This window comes from Urocampus carinirostris, chromosome 4, assembly GCF_059441175.1.
Source record: "Urocampus carinirostris isolate Australia breed hairy pipefish chromosome 4, RoL_Ucar_1.0, whole genome shotgun sequence".
Lineage (NCBI taxonomy): Eukaryota > Metazoa > Chordata > Actinopteri > Syngnathiformes > Syngnathidae > Urocampus > Urocampus carinirostris.
In genome coordinates, this window is record NC_142352.1 from 25,035,691 (window position 1) to 25,044,705 (window position 9,015).

The 9,015-nt window shown below is 38.8% G+C and overlaps 1 non-coding gene across 1 annotated transcript; it reads right to left on the reverse strand.

Annotated features, from left to right (window-relative positions):
* Positions 1-4,869: 4,869 nt before the first annotated feature.
* LOC148367135 (U2 spliceosomal RNA) lies at positions 4,870-5,051 on the reverse strand. The gene has a single exon (XR_015850384.1). It is a non-coding gene; the product is annotated as a U2 spliceosomal RNA (small nuclear RNA).
* Positions 5,052-9,015: the final 3,964 nt, after the last annotated feature.

Sequence of the window (9,015 nt, forward strand, 5' to 3'; positions counted from 1 at the left end):
TATATATATATATATATATATATATATATATACTGATTTTGCTAATTATCCCACTTGAAAATATTAGAGTCTCCTGTAATTGTCAAAGCTGATAAATATCAGCCATGAAAGACAGAATGTGGAAAATAAAATGTTAAAATAACATTGTTTGATTTTCATTCATTTATTTGCAAATCCTAGTGCACTTTTCTTCTTACTTTACAAACATTTCACTAATATTGTAACAATTTTTTATTCATTTTATACTTATAGTCTTTCATTGGGGGCAGCACGGCGGCGCAGTGGTTAGCGCTTGTGCGGCACAGTTCATGACATGGGAACCTGTCGTGGGTTCAAATCCAGCTCCAGACTTATTGTGCGGAGTTTGTATGTTCTCCCCGTGCTTGCGTGGGTTTCCTCCGGGTACTCTGGTTTCCTCCCACGTTCCAAAAACATGCATTTCATGTGAATTGGCCGGTCCAAATTGTCCCTAGGTGTGAATGAGCGAATGAGTTGTCTGTTCCTGTGTGCCCTGCAATTGGCTGGCAACCAGTTCAGGGTGTCCCCTGCCCACTGCCCGGTGATGGCTGGGATGGGCTCCAGCCCCCCCGCGACCCTAATGAGGATAAGCGGTACGGCTGATGAGATGAGTCTTTCATTGTTTTTATTTGTTTTTTTTTAAGTATTAAATGTTTACCCTGCAGTGCCATGGCCAATCACATTGCATATAATGTTTCACAATGTTGAGATGAATAAAGACAATTCAATTTATATATCCTGGATTTTTTGCAGATAAGCTTTTGTTTAGCCGCAACTAAAATGATAAGCAGCTGGTATCTCAAAACAAATCACAGCAGCCATGGAGTTAAAAGTTTTTGTATGTTTGGTGGCTGACATTTAGCAAGGCAGATGGGTCTTTTCAAGCATTAGGTTTATCATTAAAGAAGGGCTACAATCTGTTTCTTTGCCTTGCCAAGAGTATAGTCACTCATTCACAGTATAGTACAGTATGCAAGCACCACTTGGAAAACAACAGATGGTTGGTGTGCAGAAACTCCTCAAAAGTATCACAAATAGAAAATTGTTAAATAAATAATGCTATACATCATATAACTTATTATCTTGCTTAGAAGATGACATTGGACATTTTGATTGGTGTTTTTTTTTTTTTCAATACGTGCGCTGATCAGTTTGATGTTTTTAATTAATATTCATTGACACATTTGGATTTTATCTTCACCCTCAATCAAATCAATTATCTCTATCTATCTATCTATCTATCTATCTATCTATCTATCTATCTATCTATCTATCTATCTATCTATCTATCTATCTATCTATCTATCTATCTATCTATCTATCTTTCTGTTATCTTGCTATTTATCTATACAAAATACCCGATAACAATGTACACTATTGGATATTGACTGCTCTTATAAATATTACTTCATTCTAAGAATATTTTGCTCAGTCTGATTATATTTCTTTCTTTATATTTTCTTTCTTATTGTACTGTTTTTTTTAATGAATTAATAATATATATGCTTAAAGTAAGCACAATTGTCATGTTTAGCAATTAATAGATCGTTTGGTGCTTTTACATATTCTTTGAGACAGAAAACATTACTTAAAATGAGCAACCCACAAAGCTAGACAAAACATTATTCAACTATGTATTGGTTGTATTCAAGAAACAACTTAAAATGAATTTAGAATAGGAAAAAATATACTCAAAATGAGTGAAATTATCTGCTCATGGAGCAAAGGTTTATATTCATGTTTATATTTTGCAGTGATTTTTTTATAACGCATCATCACTGTCATGTTATTATTATTATTATTATTATTATGTAAAATGAATGTACATACATAATTGGTAAATATTTAAAACAATGAAATTGTTGTAAACATTGTTTAAAAAAAGAAATGCATAAGAGATACGTATGAAAAAAATAAAACAGAAAGAGCTCAAAAATCTGAATAAGTGCAGCTTGATCTAACTCATTTTTGTCAGGACCAGAGCAGAAACAGGACCCACTCGCGTAACGTTTACCACAAGTTTTATTGAAGGAACGAGGAAGGGGTGCGCCCACGATCCGGTGTTCGCTCTCGTACTCGGTTTGTGATCGGAACACAGAAGTGGATCTTCCGTGGCGAGCAATGGCGGTGTCAGGGGTGGAAAACTGGTCGATAGCCGGGACGGCAGAGCAGACGTGGTCGGGATCAGAAACGCCTCGTAATTCGGGATAGGAGAGCAGACCTGGTCGAGATCAAAAAAGGTCGTAGCGGGAAAAAGGCTTGCCTTGTATACACGGAGATTCGCAGACGGACTGACACCAGGGGACTGACAGTTGCTGGATTCAAATAGTGACAGGTGGCCAATCGGAAAGCCTGCAGCGGCTGGCGCCAAATGAGCGGGCACAGGTCATTCCAATCGGTAATCATGACAATTATATGTCAAATAATGTAACATACCAAAAAAATACCCCCAATTGTTATAAAACCCATGGTTCACACAATTGAGAGTAGAAGTGATAGATGTATCTCTGGAGATGATATTAGCCTGAAAGGTAGCCAGAGAAAATTGTCACTGACCAGAAACAGACACAGGACCCAATAGCTCTCGTTTTCTCAGTTTTTTTATTAATAAAGAGGGAGAGCAGGGCTTGCTTCCACGATCCGATGGTTGACGGACAAGGGGAGCAGGAGATGCGGAACTGGCACTCCGTGTCGAGCGAGAAGGGTCGAAGACAGGCAGGAATTACAAGTCGTTAGCCGAGACTGGAGAGTAAGGGCGGTGTCAAGTTCTGAAACGAGGTCGGCAACAGGAGGCAGGCAGGTAGCGGGGCAAACCAGATCGGATAACGGGCAGGCAGAACGGGGAAGAGTCAGGTCCGGAAAAAGGTTAGCAACGAGGATCAGGCAGAGAAAAACAGGGCAGGAACAGAGTCTGACGTAAGAGCTTGCCGAGCTGGGAGCAACGTTTCGCATAACGATCTGACAGGGATCCCTTGGAAGTCGGGGGTTTAAAAGGAGTTCATCAGCCAATCAGCTCTCCGGGCTGTTGGCGCCAATTGAGCAGTCACAGGTGCTCTGCATCGGCAATCATGACAAGAATAAATCCCCATAGTCACTGAGCCGAGCTAAATTTAACCTGATTCCATGCAACCGACTTGAGGCATAATTTAGCTATGTTAACACACATACCCCGGATGAATCCTTTTTCCTGCCAGGTGCTTTTGTTTAGTATCAATATATTTGGTGTGTGTGTGTGCCATACTAATGCATCTTCCTGGACAGGAAGTGACCCGTAAGGGGCATACCAGGGTCAATGATAGCCCGGCAAAACCTGATAAAACAACCGCGGGCGGAATTAAACAGCCCTGGTGACATTTAAAGAGACCCGAACCCAAACCGACGAGGATGAATTGGCGTCTGAATAGCAGATGTAGTGGCATGTCGGCAGATGGACGTGGTTTATGTAGGAACGACTAAAAACGAACAGCGGCTGCTGTGTTGCTCTATCTGAAAAAGAAGACTCAAAGCCAATCCTCTCAATGGGACAACATATTTTCAAAAGCTCCTTCAACTGAAATAACCTTCAAAACGAATTTTAGGGATGCTTAAAACAGTTTGTTTTTATTATTAACAAAATCATGACATGTGTTCTGTATTTTTTTTCATAATATCCAATGCATTTGTTTTCATTACATTATCAAACACCATTACATTTTCTGCATGTGATTACAGTAGAACAATATCAATCAATTTTGAAGTGTGGACCACAGGGAAATTGGCAAATAGTGAGGAATTTAGACTAATGAGTTCCAAAACCCTCGCTACCCCAGATAAAATAAAAACATTGGATTTAGCAATAACTACTTATTTGTCATAAATGTGTAAATAGCATTATAAATAAATAAGCGTGCAAAGGGGAAACAAAGGGTTTAAGGAGAGTAGCAGGTGGATGCAGAGGGGTAGCATATGTTAACCGCCTTCTTATTTTTAAATAATTGATTGTTAATTGGTTATGATCATACTTGGCAAGGGTACCCATTGTTTTTTATTCTTCATGTTTCTTGATAATTGCAAGCTTCTTTTCCGTGGTCATCACCTTTTTGCTTCCTCTTTTAGCATCACTGCACATTATTTTATCATTGACTAGCAATGTCTTTACATAGCAAACTCGATTCTGAACTGAATGAGGTTAAAGGCATTGTGGAATGTAGTTTATCACTAGGATATTAGCATCTTTGTGAAAACAATAGCAGACAACCATTCCATGTGACATTTGAAAATAGCAGACAGGCTTCTTTGAGATGGAACTTGTCATGCTCATGAACTCTGCAAAATTTGAATTTAGGTTTCTGGGTATGCGAAGTAATTAATTAGTTTTGTCGTATAGTGGGGAAAAGATCAGGGGATGGTGTCATAATAGTATGTGGTTTGCAGTAGTCTGTGGTCTGTGCAGCCCTTTGAGACTTCCTGTGATTAAGAGCTAGACAAATAAAAATGACTTGTCTTGAAAATCCTGCAAAGAGGGTAAAAAAAATACCTTAATCCTCCCAGTAGTTTGATAATTTCGTAAAGTGGTGTGACCGTCTCTTTGGGGGTCCATTGAACATTATGGCAGAGGTAACAATTTTGAGAGTGAAAGGTACTTTTTTACTTAGCCATAGTTAATGTATTTCCCTTGTCAAAAATATAAAAATCCTACTTGAGGGGGGGTTTTTGGGGTTTTTAAGGGTTATTGATCTATCTTCGTTATTCATTATCCATTATCCGTTATCGGTCAGTTCATTATATGCTACAAAGCCTAGGAGCCGGGACACTTACTCTCAGCCAAAAGGCTAAGCTAAGGTCCTAGCCCTAAAGCCTTGTTGCGATCATTGCGAATGCACCGTTCCCGGAGGTACTGCAATACCGGGCCGATGCGTGGAGTGGACAGAGCAAGCTCTTATTCCATCTCCGGAATGCAAAAATCAAAAGGCCAAGCTAAGGACCTAGTATCTAAGGCCAAGCTAAGGACCTAGCATCAAAGGCCTAGCATTAAAGCCTTGAGGCCAAGTTAAGGTCGATATCAATGCAATTCCAGCGTTCCTGGAGGTATTATTGCAAATGTGGAGTTACTTCTCCAATATTCCTATTTACTATGGGTCCACCTAATATAAAATGCTGGTGTGTTATTAGTTAAAGTAATGGAGTCAGAAAAATACTGATTTGTTATTGGCTGTGCAACCTCCCACAATGCCTTTCTCGTGATTCAGTTCAGAATGGTGTGTGTTTTGTAATGACTGTGCGAGTTAGTATGGTACAATACTGTATGTTTTGCATTGTTTTCCTGACTAAATAATCGACAATTCTGCAAATCATTAAGAAAAAACGGCATGACAATCATTGCATTTGGTAGTTTTCAAATATGTTTTTTTCATCCACAAAATGGCCCCCTTCTGCATCCACCCACTAATTCCACTGTACCAGTCCATGTCACATTAGATTAAAAGTACATACGATATATTTTTTCCTTTACATGCACAGTATATGTATGTTATCTAATTATAAACACACATGTTACATATAAGATACATATATGTTATTGTGTAACTAATGTTTTTTATATGGGGTTTTGATATCATTAGCTACATAAGATATGTTTATACCCCTTGCTATAAGGCAATTACACTTGGCGATTTCCACCGCAGAATGGATACATGTTGTATAATCAGGGGTATCTCCTGTAATTCTTTACATGCCAAAAAAAAACCCCAAACAATTCTATTTTAGTCCATCCTACAACCTGTATATGTTTCTTTTGACAAATAATACTAACGGGATATCACAAATAACACATGTCTGACATTTTACTTTGTAATACCAGACATGGGACCAAGTCACACATGTGCAAGTCTCAAGTAAGTCTCAAGTCTTCACCTTCAAGTCCCAAGTAAGTCCCAAGTATTTTTTTCTTGGGCAAGTCAAGTCACAAGTCAAGTCCCGAGTCTTAGATTGCCAAGTCCAAGTCAAGTCACAAGTCATAAAAACAGCGACTCGAGTCGACTCGAGTCCAAGTCACTAAGTCTCAAGTCCCCATGTCTGTGTAATACACTTTAACATTAAAATACATATGATTTTCTGTTCAGCGGCATGGCGACTGAGTGGTTAGAACTTCCGCAGCACAGTTCTAAGGTCATGGGATCAAATCCAGCTACCAGCCTTCCTGTGCAGAGTTTGCATGTTCTCCCGTGCGTAGGTGGGTTTCTTCTGAGCAATTCAGTTTCCTCATGCGTGTCAGGTTAATTGGCCGGTTCAAATTGTCGCTAGGTGTGAATGAACAAGTGGGTTGTCATTCTCTGTTTTCTGCGACTGACTGGCAACAATTTGAGGGTGTCCCCTGCCCACTGCCGGAAGATAGCTGCGGTGAGCTCCAGCACCCCCGCGAGCCAACTGAGGATAAGCGTTGCAGATAATGGATGGATAATTTTCGGTTCAGTCTTAAGTCCTTGAAACATGTTTTCCAGAATTGTACTTTTATTGTATCATTATTTCATAAATACCTCCTCCTAACTGTATTATCTTGGCATGGTGCAAGAGTGAAGAGTTTTTCTCAGCGCTCCCGATTAACCCCACTGGAATTGTGCAGCGATGAAAGGCGATGGAGATGTCCGATAAAACAGATTAAGGAGATAAAATATTGACATCTTAGCACAACAAAAGATCAACCCAAAATGCAATCTGATTAAACTCCCAATCCCTGACTGATGCCGGATAACTGATGGCGAGGGTTTATTAAATATGAACATTGATTTTAGGGGGTAATTTATCTAAACTGAAAAATGAAAAAAAATTCAACCGTCGTGTATTTTGCTAAAATATCGACAACATCCAAAACATTCATGCAGTCTGATTTATGATGCAAACATACTATAACAGAGTAAGAGCTGCAATATATTTGTAACTCATCTACCTAACCCACTCTTTCATTTACATTTTCATTTATTTACATATGTATTTACGTACTCATGTATTTACTTTCTTACCCATTCCTTCATTTAATTACTCATATTTCATTGATTAACAAGTTCATTATTGTGTTGCCGTATTCATTCATTTATCGATTTACTCATACATTCACTTATTAACTTTTTTGTTTATTGACGTGTTCGTCAGACGATGTATTTAACTATTTACTAAGTTACTTTTGTTTTTACTTATATGTTATTTCATTCACTCTTTCACTTGTTGCATCTTTGATTACCGGATTTTATGCACTCTAAGGTGGGGTCCACTAAAAGTAGTATTTTGTCATATATTTTCCATATATTTGGCGCACCGGACTATAAGGCGCTACAAGAAAGACATTTGACAAAACAGACAGATAGCGCAGTCAAACCTTATTGACCCCTTAATGTTCCGCTGTTATACACGCACTGTTGTGAAAAAAAAAATATCTCGCACACGTACAGACACTGTGTCCGTATGATTTTACCTATCACTGAAATATGTCATGCCACATATCATTGGAAAGCTTAAACGCTTGCGATTTTATATCCTGACCATTTAGAAATATACTCATGACAGAAACATCACGGCCAGTCTGAAACAAGATCGCGGAAATGTAAATCCCTGGTAGCTCACGAAAGACGTCGTCTTACAACCATTACATTTGAATCAGTAAGCAACCGTGGTACTCTTACATCCGTGAGTGTAGTGAATTCTCATCTCATCTCATCTCATTAGCTGCACCGCTTATCCTCAGTAGGGTCACGGGGTGTAGTGAATTCATTTGTGTAAAATATGTGCATACTCCAAAACACACGATAATGCAGATAAATAAATTTCAAAAAAATCAGCCGAAAAGCATCTCTTCATCAATGAACGTTGCTCGTTGCTAGCTGTTTTTTTTTTTAGCCCCGTTCCTGTTTACAAATAAACTGGGCTGTAGAACAACCTGACTTGTGTTACACATCTTTTTCGGCCAATTGCAGGCTTTGCTTTACCCCGCTTTAGCATGTACTAGCCTAAAAATGCTGAAAAAGGACCCGCCTTCTTTACCTCCGAATAACTTTAGCCAATCGTGACCGATTGAGTTGGTGGCTCCTTACCATAGTTGTGAGACCTGTTGCAACTCAGTATTGATCCATATGTAAAGCGCACTGCATTGTAAGACACATGTTCTACTTTTGAAAATAATGAAAGGCTTTTAGTTCTGCTTTATAGTGCGGAAAATACTGTAATTTACTCACTCACTCACTATTACATTTGTTTTGCACAATAGTATGCTACCAATGCTGAAATAGATTGGACTATGTCTGGCATCGGTAATGTAACACTGCCACAGCTAATGGAAAGCATTTTTGGAAAATTGGATTAATGATCTTGTCAATTTGACCCACAAACTGGGTCATTTTCCTCAGCGAGGGTAATTATGTTTGTGCCATCTTCGTATTTCCTGATATTTGCAAACTTATTTCAATGATTATCATGATTTTGCTTCTCCCTTTAGCATCACTGCAAACTTTAAATTGAAATGAAATGAAATGATATGCATTTATATATCGCTTTTCAAGTCAAGACTTCCCAAAGTGGTTTACAGTGTGCTTCACATTTCCCAATAGCGGCCGTGCAGCCATGTAGGGCGCTAACCTATTATATTGGGGGTATTAGGGGTTCAGTGTCTTACCCAAGAACACTTCGACATGTAACACGGAGGAGCCGTGATTCGAACTGGGATCTCTTGATCCCAAGACGAGCGCTCTACCTCCTGAGCCACTTAATTGAGTTAAGTCTACAAAGTCTTCATGTAGAGGTTTTAAAATGGTTTAAAAGATGTCTTAAAAATATTTCATGGGCCTCAATTGAAAAGAATTCCCCTTGGTAATTGCTTTATTTTTTTTTTTACTTTTTCCCCTTTTTGAGCAACTTATGTGTTGTCATTATTTCACGCCTGCTGTTTTTCGAGCCATGTGACGGATATAATTAGCGCGCAGACAAAAGAAAAATGTTTTCCCTGTATGGGCAACATGCATTCCCGACTCT